This window comes from Choloepus didactylus, chromosome 1 (genome assembly GCF_015220235.1).
Source record: "Choloepus didactylus isolate mChoDid1 chromosome 1, mChoDid1.pri, whole genome shotgun sequence".
NCBI classification, from domain to species: domain Eukaryota; kingdom Metazoa; phylum Chordata; class Mammalia; order Pilosa; family Megalonychidae; genus Choloepus; species Choloepus didactylus.
This window is the reverse complement of record NC_051307.1, coordinates 50,502,574-50,519,812: the sequence shown is the minus strand read 5'-3', so window position 1 is coordinate 50,519,812 and position 17,239 is coordinate 50,502,574. Positions and strand designations below refer to the sequence as shown.

The following is a 17,239-nucleotide window of genomic DNA, read 5'->3' as shown; positions in this document are numbered from 1 at the left end:
GTTTGAAAGCTTGTCATCAGGAAATGGGGGGATATGTCTTGTTAAACATTACAGTCCAGTCTTTCTAGAGAGTGGCAGATTACAGCAAACCCCTTCCTCCCAGGTCAGAGGCAAAGTGAGAGGGGAGCCTTGACGGGAGCAGGAGGATGTGCTGGGGACCCCCAGCCTGGGGACGACCAGCAGAGCTTATCACCTTTCCTCAGGAAGTGGCAGGATGTAGCCAGGTGGGGAAACTGCCTAAAGCCTGGGTCCCTCTGTCAATTCGCTAAGGGCTTGGATGAAAGCTAACTGGTTCTTAGAGGAAGCGTGAACCCTCAGGTGGGAGAAGGACAAGAGGGATTCTATGACCCTCAGGCACCTCAGAAAGAGGACTTTAGTAGAACCCTCTGCATTGCTTAAAGTCCTGTACACAACCTTCTTTTCCTCAGAAATCATTTCCATTGACAGAAATGTAATGACAGAGCAGCTCCTCCCAATTTTAGAGGGACTAACAGTTCACCCATAAATGGACCCACCAGGAGAAGGTTATTAGGACTGAGGGGAGAGGGGGGTGGGGAGGCTGGACTACCTTGTTTGGTTCCCAATCCAGGATGAGAAGGAAGGAAAAAAGGCCAGGAAGTACTCTGAGGAGGTTTGGGACTTGAACAAGGTGAAGTTCATTGAAGCCACTGCACACCCAGGATGGCAGGGGGAGCTCAGGACGGGTCCAGCAGGGTCAGAGAGCAGCCCAAGATCCATGTTATAAAATCTTCATGATTTGTAGCTGGCCGTCCTCATTCTCAGAGCCCAAAAACTGTAGGAATCAGCCCCTCTGATCTGAACATGGCGATTGGAGAGCGCAGTTAAGAATTTAACAAAAATTCAGTCATTCATTTCACAACCAGGAATCCCGAAGAAAGTGCATTTGCAGAAGGCATCTGGTGGAATGGAAAGTGGGGGAGGTCCCATTCCTGTCCCCACATTCTCTTGGGGACCCTCTATCTGCCCTGTAAGGGCCCTCCTCATAAACTACAGCCAGCCTGTATCCCTCCGAGCCCAAGACACAGGATCTAAGAGCTTCCTGGTTCCTTGCTTCCAGCCTCCTGGGAAGCTGGGCAGCCCCAGGCCTCTGGGCGCAGGGGACGGCCACCAGCCCTCATCACACAGACCCCTGCGGTTCCCCCATTTCCCTGGGAGCTCCCCCAAGACTCCCTGCGGCCTGTACTGTGGGCACTTGGCCCCTCTCGAGTGTGGGGCACAAGTCACCTCCTATGTGAACTCCAGAAACCATTGATTGAGATAACAGGTATCTCTGGCCTCCGACATCTGGGCAGTAAGCCTTTGGTCACAAAAGCCGAGCAGGTCATTGTCCCAACCAGAGTTCACATCCCAGACCTGCACCCTTCAGGGGCCTCCTTGTGGCCAGGAGCATGTTCCCAAAGCCCAGGCACATCATCCACCTGGGGTTGTCATTCTTCCACATGATGCCTGTCTTCAGCTCCCGGCCACCAAAGACGACCTTCACATAGGCATCATGGCAGTGATCCCGTCTCCCCACAGACTCCATGCTTGGATGATGGTCACCTCCAGCCTGGCCAGGCCCCTCCTCTGTGGACAGCAGTTCTGGTTGGTGACTGCTGGGCCATGACACACACACTGGCAGGGGTACTTGAGGCTCTTCTGCTGCCCCGAGGAGCAGAGCCAGCTGCAGTCCCTCTGGAGGGCCCTGTCTGTCACATGCCTACTAATAGCTCACCTCAGCACATCCCGTGGATCTTGGCCCTCCAGCAACACATGCAGGAGTTCCAGGCTGTAGCCCACCAGGCCAGGGCTGTCCTGCAGTGAGGTCACCCAGGCCGAGAACTGCGGGAGCCCAGTGTGGCTCCCCAGCAGCAGTTGGTGCATAGAGGCTTGGTGGCCGCCCACCACTTCGGAATAGCGTTCGGGGTAGGCCTGGGGGGAAGGAGTCTGCCACGTGGTCCTCACACTCCTTGACTTCTTTTGAGAAGTTGGCGTGACCACCTATGCTGACTGTGGCCTCGGCAGTCAAGCAGTGGGTCACGTCATCAGCCATGAGCCCTTCCGGGGCCAGCTGGCAGGTGCGCAGGGCGGTGACGGCTGCGATCCGGCCCCGGAGCTCCATGGCCGGATAAAGTGGGTGCCAAAGTTGGAGATGAGCCCGAAGTAGTCGGGCTTAGTGGAGGCGTTGAAGTGAGGGGGTGGGGGGGGGGGTAGGGCCCTGACAGCCTGCCTGAAATCAGGGTGGAGCGGGGAATTATGCACCAGGCAAAAGCCGTACAAGCGGCATTCCAGCAAGTTTGCGCGGAAGCTGTACTGGTCCCGGAATACCTTCTGGGCCGCAAAGTCCGCCACCTGAGAGTGCGAGCCCGCCATAGCCACCTGCACATAGGCGCCTGGCTTGTGGATGCCGTCGGCCACTTCCTGGGCCACCTCCTCCGGAGAGTCGAACATGGTGAAGACCATATGATGCTGGCAGCCAGAACCCCGAGGCACCAAAGAGAGCCAGGGGTAGACGCTGGAGGGCGCCCTGCTGCAGGGTGTTTCCACAGAGGCTGCAGGAGTCGTCAGGCCATAGGGACCCATGTGTGCCCTCCAGGAAGGAGCCCGAACGGGGGAGGCTGGTCATGTCCACGCCCCTCCCGGCCAGCCCTGCACCGGGCATGAACCTCCGGACATGCTGGCACTCAGAGCCGTTGTCTACGTGACAGGGGGCCCTGGGTGGGTGGCGGCAGCAGCAGGAGGATGCTCAGGAGAAACAGGTGGGCAGCCGTTGAGCTGGGTGTTTGAACATTCAGCCAGTACGATTCCAGGCCTAAAAGTTTAACCCTCAGATTCTTTGCAGGTGGATGGTTTTGTTTCAGTGAGGGAGAATACAATCCTTTTGAGAATTTCCTGACATACTGGGGAGGCAATTGAACCTCCACAGAATACGGAATTGGTGGTTCAAGTCTATCATATTTATAGCCCAGAGGGCAGGAGTCCTCAGTTGGCATTTCCCTTGCATTTGATGTGAGGCATTAGTGAGATAATGAACATGACCGTTGGGGAGCTGAGGCACATGTTGGAATAAACAGTGATGACTCCTTTATCTCTTTGGCCTCTGACCTTGATCACTGGCCCCCTGGACTCTGCTAATCAGATTGGGGTTAGAATCTGACCTCAGTGAGATTATTCAGATTTGCTTTCCTAAGAATTTGCAGTTGGAACTGAGAGAGAGGAATTTCGTATTCATGTGCCACAGAACTATGACAAAATACAGGTTTAGTGGTGCAGATAGCCTGTTGTATGGATAGAAGGGGGAGCCAGTCAGCCAGCAGATCAATAAGATGAAGCAAGCTCACTGAGAAAGTTGCCAATTTTATTTCAATTAAAGAATTGTTATATATTCCCTGATGGAAGAAGCATTCTTTTTCTTTTTTCTTTTCTTTCTTTTTTTTTTTTTTTTTGAATGAGAGTCACTAAGATATCAGCATCTAACATTCTATGGACAGCAAACAAATAATTTGAATAGGTGTAATAGTGAGAGGAGCCATCCCCACATTCTTCCACTCCTTGGTTCCCTTGGTTCTGGCTTTGGAAGAAGCGTTGCTACTTCCAAAAGAAGAATTCCAAAAAAATCAAAAGAAGATTCAAAGATTGTTTTGCATCTTGCAAGACAGCACCCCAACCTCACATGTTTTCTCCCACTGGTCCCATAACTGAGTCTTTGATAGGCCTTCCAATATTCCATGAGGCAAGCTAATTCTGGTTGGTAAAATGGAGGAAGCCCATTCCTTTACTTCTTTTGCAGAAAAATGAGTTTCTCAGACAGAAACAATGTTGCAAGGGCTTCTAAAATCATGACTAAGGCAATAGATGCTGGAGCTGGAAAATGAATTTGGGGCAAAGCAGCCATATCCATATTCAGAATAAGTGTATGTAATAGTAAAGACAAAAGTTTGCCTCCTCCATGGTATAAACAATCTAATGCAATCCAATGTAATCACCCTGCCCCAATGTAGCTGCCCAGTCTGTTAGAGAATAGAGCCATAGTAGAAACTTAGCTTTGACTTCTGCTGTTGGCAGTTTGAGAACACAGCAGGAGCAAAAGTCAAGTAAGTCTTGGTAAGGAGAATATCATACTGTTGAGCCTGTACATAACTTTAATAATCTTGTCTTTTTACAAACTAGGGAAAGAGGCTGAATGATACACAGAGAACAGATTATATTTTCTCCCTGATTATTAATCACCTCCTCTGTAATAAGTGCCTTAGGTAGCATTAGCAAACCTGGCTTGAGCTTTTTACCAGTTAACTGTCATGGGAAACCTACCTAGGTGTTCAAATTAAAGAGAGGGGATAATACAGTAGGAAGAGGTGCCAAGACACACACACACACACACACACACACACACACACACACACACACACAATATATATATATAAATAATTTCCTTGTGCTTTCAGGGACTACTAAAGCTTGATCTTGATCTAGTACATACTATGGGCATACAGTTTTGTGGTTTGGTGGAGCAGATAAACACTAGTTCATAAATGGGCAGTTCAAGTTACCTATCTACTTGGTATTTCCAGGTGAGACATTTGGTCTCTACCAGACTCGCTTTTTCTTCAGGGCTGAGGCAAGTGGAAAGACTGATATGAAGGTCATGCCAGGTGAGGTCATAAGAGGCTGACACATGTTCAAATTCTTTAATATACATGCTAAGGTTTTCTGAAAAGTAGCCTAAGCACTTTTCTGAGAGAAGTCTGAGCCCAGTAGCATGCCTAGGAGCTAGTTTTTTGAAATATGAATATCTTATTTGTATAAGAAGGTATAGCTGCACTCCAAAACTCTAGGAATCAGCATCATGATTCTCCTATCAGGGCTTTCCAGATGGTCTATCAGCATTCCCACTTGCAATAGTTATTTGGAGACCCACTGAATCTTCTGAGTCACATTGCCCAAGCAGGGAAGAAGCTTGCACCATGTCTGCAACAGCTTCAGAAACTTTTCTTGCTCTGGGCTTGTATTAGTTTTCTATTTCTGGGGTAACAAATTGCCACAAACTATATGGCTTAAAACAACACAAATTTATTATCTTATAGTTCTGTAAGTTAGAAGTCCAACATGGATTTTACTGAACCAACAAAATGTGTCATCAGGGTGCCTTCCATTCTGGAGGCTCCAGGAGAAAACCCACTTCCTTGCCTTTTCTGGTTTCTAGGCTACCCACATTCTTTGACTCATGATCCCATTCCTCTATCTTCAAATCCAGCAATATTGTATCTCTCTGACCATTCTTTCATAGTCACATCTCTCTTACAAAAGCTGGAAAAGGCTATTTGCTTTTAGGGACCCATGTGATTAGACTGTTCCTGCCTGGATAATTTAGGAGTACTCCCTAACTTAAGGTCTTCAAATTAATTGCTTCTGTAAAGTCCCTTTTGCCATGAATGATAACATATGCACAGGTTCCAGAGCATGTGGAAATCTTTGGGAAGTGATTATTCTGCCTACCACAAGGACCCTATAAGAGCTGCCTGATAAATGATTCAGAGCAGCATATTATGTGTGGTGCACATTACCTTAAAAATCCAAAGAATCCCACTAAGCACTGTGTCTCTCTCTAAGTCATAGAGATGCAAGGCAAAGCAACTTCTCTTTCACTTTGGAGGGACATTTCTAGATATTCCTCAGTTCTAATGCATTGCTAGAACTTCATGGAGATGACAGTACTCTGAATTTTCATGGGGTTTGTCTCTTTCCTCTGGCATGCATATGTCCTAACAACACATTTAAGGTATTAGCTACTAATTATTCACCAGGTCAGTGTAATGTCCTGTGAGGTGTCGAACACTAGATTTGACAGATAGTCATAGATGTGACATACTCCTGAAATAAAAGAATAAAAATCACCTCTGCCTTTGCTAGGTGATCATTAATAATTAGAATCAGAAGGGGGAAGCAGAGCACTTGCCCAGATAAAAGTCTGCACACCTAATGAGAATGGATATGTTAATTTGCTCTCACAAAGATACCTCATCTGAAATACCAGCTGCAATATGTCACCACCTCCTTAAGTTTAAAGGAGTGTGCTGCCATTTTTCATGACTGGTCTATCTTTTCAATGGCCAAAAAGGCAAGTAAATAAGGATGTCTCTTTAAATAACCTGATATTATTTTCCCGGTTCAAATCCAATAAAATTGGGACCATTATGGTAGGTAGGACCAAGTAGAAGCCTCTGAAATTGTTGATTCTTATCAGAATCATATATAAAAAATGGCATAGCCAATACCTGGGGGAAACCATGGATTAACATTACCTTCAAAGACTTGGAAGACACAGGCCAACTGGGTCCAATTCATTGTTTATCACCTGAGCTCTTTCTGATTAGTAGACCACAGAAGCATTTTGAGCCCCCAGGAAATAGTGTCAGTTTAGAGACAATGTCCAATAATCTCCCACAACAATTGGGTATTTTCTTCTCTTCAGTGCACAATGACCCTGGTATATGGCTATAGGTCCCTTTGAGGAAGACTAGAAGGATGATTTATTCTAAACACTTTTTGCGTGTTATCAGGGACCTGCTTTCAAGGGGCTTCAGGAATATGAACTGGTTGAGGTCTAGGATCTCAGTGAGAAGTTGAGAACCTCAATTTTGATAACTCATGTTAGGACCCTGTATACCAGGCTTAGAGGGTTTATTATTATTATTATTATTAAGTACATTAATTAATTCTTTAGTAGATTCACCATAATCACTTAACCACCAACAAAAATTCCTGCAGGTGAAACATTCTGATTACATGTCACATCCACAACTCATTTTGGTAATCTTGCCAACTTTGTCTCAGGCATATAAATGCTTCCACTCTTGGATTATATGCCTAGTAAAATCAGAGAGCTCATTCTGATAGCAGCTTCTCACAGTTCCATCCACATAAAGAGCACAGCAAATACAGAGGCTTTCCTAGATACATTTTATGAATATTCTTCTCCTTTAATATCCCAGTGAAGGCAGTGTTTTCTGGCCCTTCCTGAGAGCCATAATATAAAGGTAGATGAGTGAATCATACATCATAAATCTGCTCAAACTTTCCCTTCTCTCCAAATCTTCGTATTCTTTCCTCTCCATTATACTAATACACTTTGGCAACTGAACTTTCATGCAGGACACTGTTCAATCAACATATCAGTCAACCACCTGAGCCAATTGCTGGAGACTCTTCTAGCTTTCTGAGCTAACTCATTGGATCCAGGATACTTATATCTTTAACTTAGCCAAAACCAAAGTTTCTTCTCCCTGGTAAGGCATCATGATAATCCATTTCCAAATATATTCCTCCATGACTTTCCAATGAAAGTTAGCAAAATTCTGTAATTATTCTGGAATATAATTTATGGGCAGAACTCATGGGTTTTATCTTAGGCATGTTCTAATTATCGTGCTGAAAATAATGAGGGGTGATAGGTGGATTATAAATAGATAGGCTTATCTTTGAAAGGTAGCTACTGCGGATTAGATAAGGGAGGGTTTGTTCCCTCATTTCCTCACTCAAGGAAGGAGCTGCTTACTCCAGGAAGTACAACAGGATTTATAGTGTCAAATTTCTCAGATTGATCTAAGTCAACCCAAATGTCCCCGTTTCAAGTCTCAGGGCCCCATTCCTTTTGTTCATACTAAAACTTTCAAATTAGAGTTCCTTTAATGCTCTGAATTTGTCTATTTTGTAATGTTCAAACTCACAGAAATAAATTTTGGATCTGTTTTTTGCCTATATTGGTCATTTTTTCTCTTGTAGATACAAGGTAAGAGATTTTTAAGGAGAGTCATTGAAACTCTCCAGTTTTCTGCTTATGCCTTGAACAGATTTAAAGCCTTGAACTCATGACTTTATTTGTCGTCTTTCCAATGTATCCAGAAGTGACCAACCCTTTGCAGAGTCCTTAAAATTCTCACTCATACACTAATAGTCATGTCATCTGATGGCATGTATGACCAGCATCCTATTTTCCCTTGGAGATGAGGTCATCTCTATGTTCAAACCCAACCAAGACAGATAATTACTCCTAGATTTCCATCTTTGTGGGGCTATTTCTTGGAAATACTCCTAGGCAAAGAAAAATATGGTATCAGTTTAAATGCTTTCAGGGAAACAGAAATCAATCTATACATTTCAAGCAGAAATATTTGATACAGAAATCAGGTGCTTGCAATATTGATGAAAGCAGTAGAGGAGTAAATGTCAGGGTGGGATATGTAACCTACAAATTATAAAACTTCAAGAAGCTGATACTAAAACTTCATCAAAGAAGCAGGACATTTGACAGTGGACTTTGGTTCTAAGAAGCTGCATGAAGCCACTGTCACCACTACAGAAGTGCTTTCTAGGCTGTCACTTGTGTAAAGTGAGAGGCTTAATGAATTCTATTTCCTTTTCTTCTCCTAAATCTTGTGTGAGTGTCTACAACAGGAAAAATCTAAATCAGAAGCCTGCTTGCAAGGGGTTTGGGGAAATACAATTCTCAGTTTGCAGCACTTGCAGTACCGAGGAGATGATAGGAGGAGGGGATAGCACCAAGTACCAAAAGGTAACAGCCAACACATATCCTTTTCATAGCTGCTCCAAGTCCAACACCCATCATTTCATTCTTGTACTTTTGTTAAAACTTCATAACCAGCCTTTCATTCTTGTGTACCCATAGCTCATCTCTGAAAGCAGGCACAGTAATGTTTTTAAAATATAAGCCAGAATACCTTTTCCTCTTATTTAGAAACTTCTGATTGCCTTGCAGTGTAATTGTAACAAAATCCAAGCTCTTACCATTGCCTGCAAAACTGTACATAATCTGACTCTTGCCTAGGCCTCTTTCTTACCTCTTTCTGCCTCGTGCACTCTCCTTCTCACCCACTAAGGACAGCTTCTGGGTGTTTCTTCAACCCACTGAGCTTGTTCTTTTCTATTGCTTTGCATTTGCTATTCAGCTTGGAATGATCTTTTCTCAGATATTCCTTTATTTGGCTCCCAATCATCATGTAGATTTCAGCTTAAAAGCACTATGATTCCTCTACCCTATACTGAGATAGCAAAAGAAGCACATCAGTGAAGGTGTTGTATAGGAATCCTGTATTTTACACATGATTGTTCTGTAATCCCACAACTTCTCTAATAAAGAAAAAAAAAAAAAAAAAAAAAAGCCAGCCAGGAGGGTCAATTCATAAATGCACAGGTTTGGGGGGGGGGGGGGAAGAAGCAGAGTAACTCTTCCCAATTCCAGAACTTATCACCTTTCCATAACGTCTCTAAGGAAGAAGATCCCTGCCCTGTTCTATAACATTTATAACTTTATGATACAATCAGCAGAAAGTCAATTAAGTTTTTGAAATTTTCTCGTATTAATTACCCTAGTTCTGTGAGATTCTAGTTAATTAAGTCATCTATTGATCCCTTCTTTTTCAGTTGTAATTGTTTTCTCATCAAAGTGTTATTTTCCAAAGCAATGAAGAAATAAGAATGTAATTCAGTTCTCATATATTATGAATCTTGAATGAAACAATAAGGTGATGGCTAAAAAGTAAAACTGTTTCAAGGCTGATATAAATAGGGAGAAATTTGGCATGATAAGAAAAAGTGAACAAAATAAAGCACCATTCAGTGGCAAATTTGCTTTTTTAAAAAGTGTTTTAAAAATATATTTGGGGATATAAAAGAGTGGAGCAGGATATAATGTACATGTTATAGACCATCCAGTGACATTTTTGCTCACGACAAACCTGCTCAACATTCTTCCCAACTTTAGAAATAATGTGCTTCTCTTAAAATTAATCTGTGTGCTTTAAAGTCTTTTTATATCTTCTTGAAATTTTGCTTGTTTATGATTCTGTAAAGTCCTTTGCAGAGACTTTTGCATTAGCTTTTATGCTATACTACTTCTCTTACTTTGATTATTTTTTCTTTCATTAAATCAACAAATATTTATTAAGGACCTGATATGTGCCAGGCTCTAGAATCTGAATTCAGATGTGCTATAGAATGTGGCATATTACACATTGCAGAGTATTTTGCCACAGTTTCCTGTCTTTGTAACTAAATATAATCAGTCTCTTGAATCTTAGTTCATTTTTGGTTGAAGTTTGTCTCTTCAGTGTCTCCCTCTGACATCACTGTCTTTCCAAGTGAAAAAGAAAGAAATTCTATAAATGAGCAGATGGAAGCATGGAGGTGAAAAAGAACTGTGAAGAAGAGGAAAAGGAGGCAGGAGAGGAGTTGGAAAGAAGATATAAAACTATGAAACAAAGCACATTATTGGGCAACACAAGCAGACTATATGCATCTTCTCTTAGCAGCCTAAAATAATTAAACTGCAGAGCCATACATCAATGGAGAGATCCATCATATGGTCTAGGGTTTCTCCAAAATAACTCCATGTTTTTCTTAGAAAAATAGATTTCTGCTCCTCACTCTTGTCCTATGGCAGCTGGGCTCTGGCATCTGCATTTGTATTAAGCCACAAAGATGATTCTTACAGAGCCAACTAGCTATGTGTTTGATATTTTACTTATTTTTGTGTTTTATGTTATTTTGGAACCACTGGATTACAAATTATACCAATATTTCTATAAGAAAATAAATACCTCTAAGAAAAAAAGAAATACAAACCTATCATCAAGAATCTCTCATGAGTCTAGTAAAATTGGCCATTACTGAGAATTTAAGCAGACATAATTTTAAGACCTTTGAAGGAAGAAAAATATTATCTAGATACAAACTACTAGTAATTCAATAAAGTCTACCTCATTTATAAACTTGGAATCTACTTAGCATCCTGTAATTACCCTAATATCGGACAATTTATGGCTTATTATTTTTCTTTTGCTCAGGTTTCCATCTCACAACAACAAGAAACAACTATAACTTTAGATAAAAAGGTGTTGCAAATCCCACAGGTCTTTTCACAGGGTTCAAAGAGGTCAAGACTTTTATCTAGAAGTTGGGAATTCCCTCAAGGTTTTAGCCTTTGATAAAGGTTACATGTAGGCTCTTAGTCTCCATTACAGGATGACAGCTGCAAGGATCTTCTTTGGACCTTGTGATGTACTCATCCCCCCAAAAAAGTGAGATGGGACTGATGAAGAAGGAATAAATCTGTTACAAGGACTCTCCCTCTCCATAAATATATCACTCTGTAACCCTCTTGAACCCTCTAGCCTTAAGTGGGACAATTTTTTTTCTTTAATTTCTAAATGAAATAGATTTGAATTCCGTCACAGTTCAGACTCCAAAAAATTCATTTTCCTCCCAAATAGTTCTGCGAATTCCTGGAGATTGTGCTTACACGTCTTGGTTGTTACTTGTTGGCTCTTGAACCAAATTCCTGGTTTTGGCTGTTTTCTCTCTCTTTCTGCCCGCCCCCCCCCCTACATTTTCATTCCTCCAGTCTTTCCAGCTGGCTTTACCTCAAAATGTAATTTAGCTTTTATTACCCAAGGCATGAGGAAAAGATAGCCATTAATGAGTTAGTAGTTAATAAAGCTTTATTAAAGAATTGGGAAGGTTTTGGTGGTTAGGGGAATTATAGCATCAAGTAAGAAACGGCTCTAGTAATCAATCACACACTGTCTCAGGGAACTTTTTTGCTACCAGCTATGTTTTTCCTTTGGGCTCTATCTGCATCTGTGGTGTTGAGAACTACATTCTCTTTGCAAAATCTCCTAGTTCCTCTAAACTTTCCATCCCTGACCACCCCCTTCCCACTGATGCCCCCTACTCAGTAAAATCACAAAAGAACCCAAAGACCCAAACAACAGCAACAAAAACACCCTGCTGCCCCTAGGATCAACTGTTCAAAGTAAAAATTGTTTTATATTTAAATAAAACGTTTATATGTTTTCTCATTCAAACTGCATTATTTTGTCTTTCATAATGAGAAAAAAAAAAAAGAAGAACCAAAAACTGGGCATCTTTTTCTAAAGAAAAGAGCCATTTTCTACCTAAAAGGAATTCTGAAGTCCCTCAAATATAGAAAAATCTGCATTCTTTTTTTTCTTTTAAAACAGCAATTTTTTTCTTGCAGCCACAAATGAGTAGTATGTGCTCTTTTTCCTTCTTTCTGTTTTTTTAAACATAGAGTATACCAGGACAGCTGCAGAGTAACTGATACTGAAAAGTGAGCCCAGAATTTGAAGTGAGCCTGAGTCAGGAGTCCTTCAAATATTTTCAGAATTTAAGGCAAAATGCTCAACCCTGGCTGCTCATTAGAATCACCTGGGGAGCTTTAAAATTTCCCATTCTCAGGCCCCATGCCAGACTTATTAAACAAGATTCTCTGGGAGTGGGACCTAGACACTGGTATTTTTAAAAGCTCCCCAGGTGACTGCAATGTACAGCCAAAGTTGAGAAGACTGGCCTAGAGAAACCTGGGACGCTTACAAGTCTGCTAGTTAGTGGCCAAGAGTGGGCAGGTAAGAGCTGCTTAAAAACTCCTTCAAAACTAGTCAGGAGAGATGAGGATATTAGAGGAACTTTGTCCATCTGGTTCTTTAGAGAGAGTAGAAGTTGCCTCTTGATGAATATGTACCCACCCACAGAGTTTATAAAATACATAAGAATTAAGCAAGCCCTTATAGTGAAAGAAGAGTGACAGAGGTTTGAGGGAATACAGTTGTTCTGCTTTTGTTTGTTTCTAACTCATTCTGTTTCTGAACCATGTGACCTTATTGTGGCATTTGAATAAATATCTTTTTCGTTGTTGCAAACATCTGGCATATCAGTTCCGAAAGAAAGACCGTCTCTATCAGTTCACCATTTCTTGTCAACAATAATATGGAAATAATAGAATTTTACTGTAGGAATGAGCTTCTATGATAATCTAATTCAACAATGTCATTTAACAGATGGACAAAGTAAGTAACTGCCCAAAATTCACAGAGCAAGTTAGAAATAGAACTGGGATTAGAACCAGAGAAGCTGTATTTACTACAGTGTTTTAGAACCCACTCCTCACTTTTAAATAACTTTTTCTCCCTTGAAATGTTCTTTATCTCTTTAAAACATGGGCAGTCTGTGTAAATATCTAGTGAGTTCATAATGAAGCCCTCTAAAATTATCTTTTAACTCTTGGCTTAATAATTTCCCATTATAATTATTGCATAGAAAGGAAAAAAAAGTAAAAGGGATGACAAGATTAATGTATCGAAAGCTCTTAGCATTGCTACCTTTATGAAAAAGTATTAATTTAATCATTGGAATGCCAAGTTATTCTCACTTGATTATGAATATGAAATGAAAAATAATGTTAAAAAGGGAAAGAATATGTCAATTATTACAGAATACAATATTCTTGTCAATCAGTGTTTATTTCAGGACTAAAATGGTATCCAAGGAAGCTGATGCCTCAATATCGACAAGTGGTGGAATCACTGATATGATATTCTGTGGGGAGAGGCTTGGAACAAAGGGGCAAGGAACTTGTTGAGTGTTTTCTTGTGGCAGATGGAGAAGTGAATTACCCAAAATCTTATTCAACTGGACTGCCTGAAAAAGAAGAAATGGGATTGGGAGAAATCCTAGACAGAATGGTAAGTAACTAATGGGAAGACTGAGGCAGTATAGGATAGTGATTAATGTTCTAGAATATGGGTTTGGAGCAAGAGTGTTTTGGTTATGAATTGATGTTCTACCACTTACTAGCTCTGCGACTTTGGGCAAATTATTTACCCTCCTTGCATCTCGGTTTGTTCATCTATAAAATGGGAGTAAATTAACATACAATGAGTTGATATGACGATTAAATGAATGTGGGTATATTAATACTTATTAAATACAGTAATAAGTATTACTTACAACAGCACCTAGCAAATACTTAATAAAAGTTAGTAGTTATTGTAGGGCAATGCATTTATGGTCGGATAGAATGATACAGGCCATATCTACTAAGGGAAGTCATTTTAGAATATGGAGAGGTGATCTTTTCTATTTCAATAAAAAGTCCATAATGTAGGCAATACAATGAGACATATATAGTATATTAAATTTGAGATTAAGATGTCACAAATTGATGCTGTTGATTACATTGCTGCAGCCTGGTATTCAGGTATAGCTTGGCATTTAAAATGGTATTTGGGTCTCTCTCTCTCTCTCTCTCTCTCTCTCTCTCTCTCCTCCTCCTCCTCCTCCACTCCCTCCCTCCCTTCACTTTGAGAGTGAACAACACATATATAGAAATAAAACTTATGGTCTGTACCCAAGGAATCCAATGAATCCAATTCCAGAACCCCTGAAAATTTGGAGGTAAAAACAGGAAGGAAGGGTAACTGGTGGAACTGTGCTTGTTGGTTTTGAATCATCTTCAGTTATAAATCACCAAGAGAATGATCTTTTTTGAAACTTTTATCAGCAAATCTCTTTGGGGTGGCTTATACTTATGTGACCAAAAGAATAAGCCCAAACCATCATTCCACCTAGAAAAAATAACTGAGGGATTGAACATCACTGGTAAAGAACTTAGTTGTGATTCTATTGGCACAATTATCTCAAAGCTTCTCTTTTTGTAACAAGTATGTGGACCAGCATGGGTCATACTCTTGTGTCTGGCAGGCTTGAAAGGCCACAACCTGCAAGCAGGGAATAAAGGAAAATAGTAAGTGCTCCCTGTAATAATGGTAAGTACTAAATCTATGGCAAGAAAAGCACATTGCAAATTATGGAAAAGATTTCCCATAATTTCAAAATAGGAAAATATTTTCCTTTTGCCTTTTGACTGTACTGTCACACAAAATTAATGTTTATCCTGATAAGTGATGTGTGTGTATGAGTGTGTGCATAGAAGTGAATGTAAGCCCAACTAGATATCCTCATGGCTTGACCACAAATTTCCTTTCTGATCTCTGCTTAAATGTGAATGTAACAAAGTGATTTTGCCCCCATATCTAAAATAGTTCCTCCATTGCTCTATTCCTTACCCTGCTTTTCTTTTCTTCATATCCTTTAGCACAACCTGGCATATGTATGAACTTATTTTTATACCTCTATATTAATTCTTCTGTTATCAACAATTCTTGGAGATAAATAACTTCATATAATTAAGTCATATAATCAAGTTTTAGTTAAATTCTTAAAATGAACAAAAGGCAATATTTCTAGGTTTGAAGTAGAATGATAGATCAAGGATAAAATGAATATGTAATGCTTTGGAATGGTTTTGTAGTTTGACACAATAATTAAAAAGAGCTATAGGTTATAGGCCGTGTCTTTATCATTTTAATAATGTTTATCTCAGTTCTTTTATTTTTGTAGATTCATCCATTCATTTATAATATGCATTGTGTACTTATCATGTACCAAAATATGCTAGAAAATATGCTAGACACTAAACTAAAACTGAAAACAGGACAATCATTTCCCTTGCTTTCAAGGAGCTTGCAGCCTAGCCTGGCAGACAAAGATTAAACAAGTAATTATTCAAATCAGTTTAATTGTGATTGTTATTAGTACTCAAAAAAGTAACAGGTTTTGGTGAATGTAAATAGGTAGATAAACTCTGGCCTGTGAAGTTAGGGAAGGCTTCTCTGAGTCAGGTAACATTTGAGACCTGAAGTTTGAGTTGGGCAAGCAAATGGCAACACGGAAGAGGGAGAGGATGGAACATTCCCTTACGGTTGGAACAGCAAGGATGAAAGATCTGAGACTGAAATAAACTCTGCTTGTTCAATGACCTAAAGAAGGCCACTCTATGAGGTTGCCAGAGATTATACAGGGCAGCCATTAATATTTCTTTTCAGATATACAACAAATAATTTTTAACATAAATATGTCCAAAATAGTATTTGTATATTTATTTGTTAACTCTTGCAACCAGAGGCTAGAGTACAATGAGCAAGATGAAATGGGAAGACATAAGAAAAGGAGGATAGAGCTTTTTCTCACAAGGTCTTGTAAAACTGTATTATTATTGCTACTATTGTTATTATTAATGAAGAAATTAGGAAGTGATATAAGGATGGCTATAAAATACTGATCCAATTTTTAATTTTAAAAGATCATTTTGGTTGTTGTGTAAAGAATGGACTGGATGGGGGTAGAGTGGAAATAAAGTAACCAGTTAGAGAACTTTGACTAAAAAGGCAACAATGAGCTCCTGACAATAAATTTTTGGTTTAGTTATAAAACCCATAAAATCAGGAAATTTGAGAGAAAGTACAACAAGCAGCCAAATTTTGGAAGCTGGGAAGCAGGTGGTCAAAAGAAAGGAAGCTATTACAAAATAAGAGGCTGGATTTGAATGCCACAGAAACCAGACTGAAAAATGCAAAAGCTGCAGAAACCAGAGATTCGTCTGAACAGGAATTAAGAATACCTCAAAGTGAACTTGATCGGCAAGCAGAGATTACTAGACTTCTCCTAGAGGGAATCAACAGTACACACGCCAACCACTTAGGCTGTCTTAATGACGTTGTAGAAGCCCAGATGACTTACTATGCATAGTGCTACCAGTTAGACCTCCAGAAACAGCTGGGAAGTTTTCCATCCAATTATCTTTCTAACAACAATCAGACTTCTGTAACACCTCTATCTTCTGCTTCACTAAATGTGATTGTTCTTTCTGCCATGGCTTCAACAAGTGGCCTAGTAATGGCCTCTCCTTCCAACCTCCATGATTTGAAGGAGTGTAGTGGCAGCAGGAAGGCCAGGGTTGTCTCTGACTATGATGCTGCAAACAGTAGTGAATTATCGCTTCTGGCAGATGAGGTGACCACAGTCTTCAGTATTGTTGGAATGGATTCAGACTGGCTAATAGGGGAAAGGGGAAATCAGAAGGGCAAGGTGCTAATTACCTACTTGGAATTGCTCAATTAAATAAGGGGACTATGAAAAGATTTCCCATCACAACACCATATTTATATACAATTAACTCTATTGCAGGTTTAAGTATCTTCAGTGTTAATGTCTTCAGAGACTAAAAAGAAAATACCAGCCACCAGAAATTGGCCTTTCTGCTGATAAAATTGCATGATAAATATTTCATTACAAAATTTATATTAGAACTTTTGTGTCATGAATGTTTTCTTATACAATTCTCTTTCTACTGAGGTTTCACTAATAAGCAGCTTCTACTTTTGAGCCCCAACTTAAAGCAGAACTATTTTCTAAGAATTTCTCATTAATGGCAAGTTTTTCCTTTTATGTAAAATAAAAAAAAAATAAAAAAATTAAAACTTAGCAGAAAGAAGAACGCTGAATCCTAAACCAGCATGGACAG

The 17,239-nt window shown here is 40.4% G+C and overlaps 2 pseudogenes; one reads left to right on the top strand and one right to left on the bottom strand.

Annotated features, from left to right (window-relative positions):
• Positions 1–1,248: 1,248 nt before the first annotated feature.
• LOC119508832 lies at positions 1,249–2,993 on the bottom strand (annotated as a pseudogene).
• A 5,543-nt stretch (positions 2,994–8,536) lies between these two features.
• On the top strand, positions 8,537–16,836 carry LOC119508748 (annotated as a pseudogene).
• The last annotated feature ends 403 nt before the right edge of the window (positions 16,837–17,239 follow it).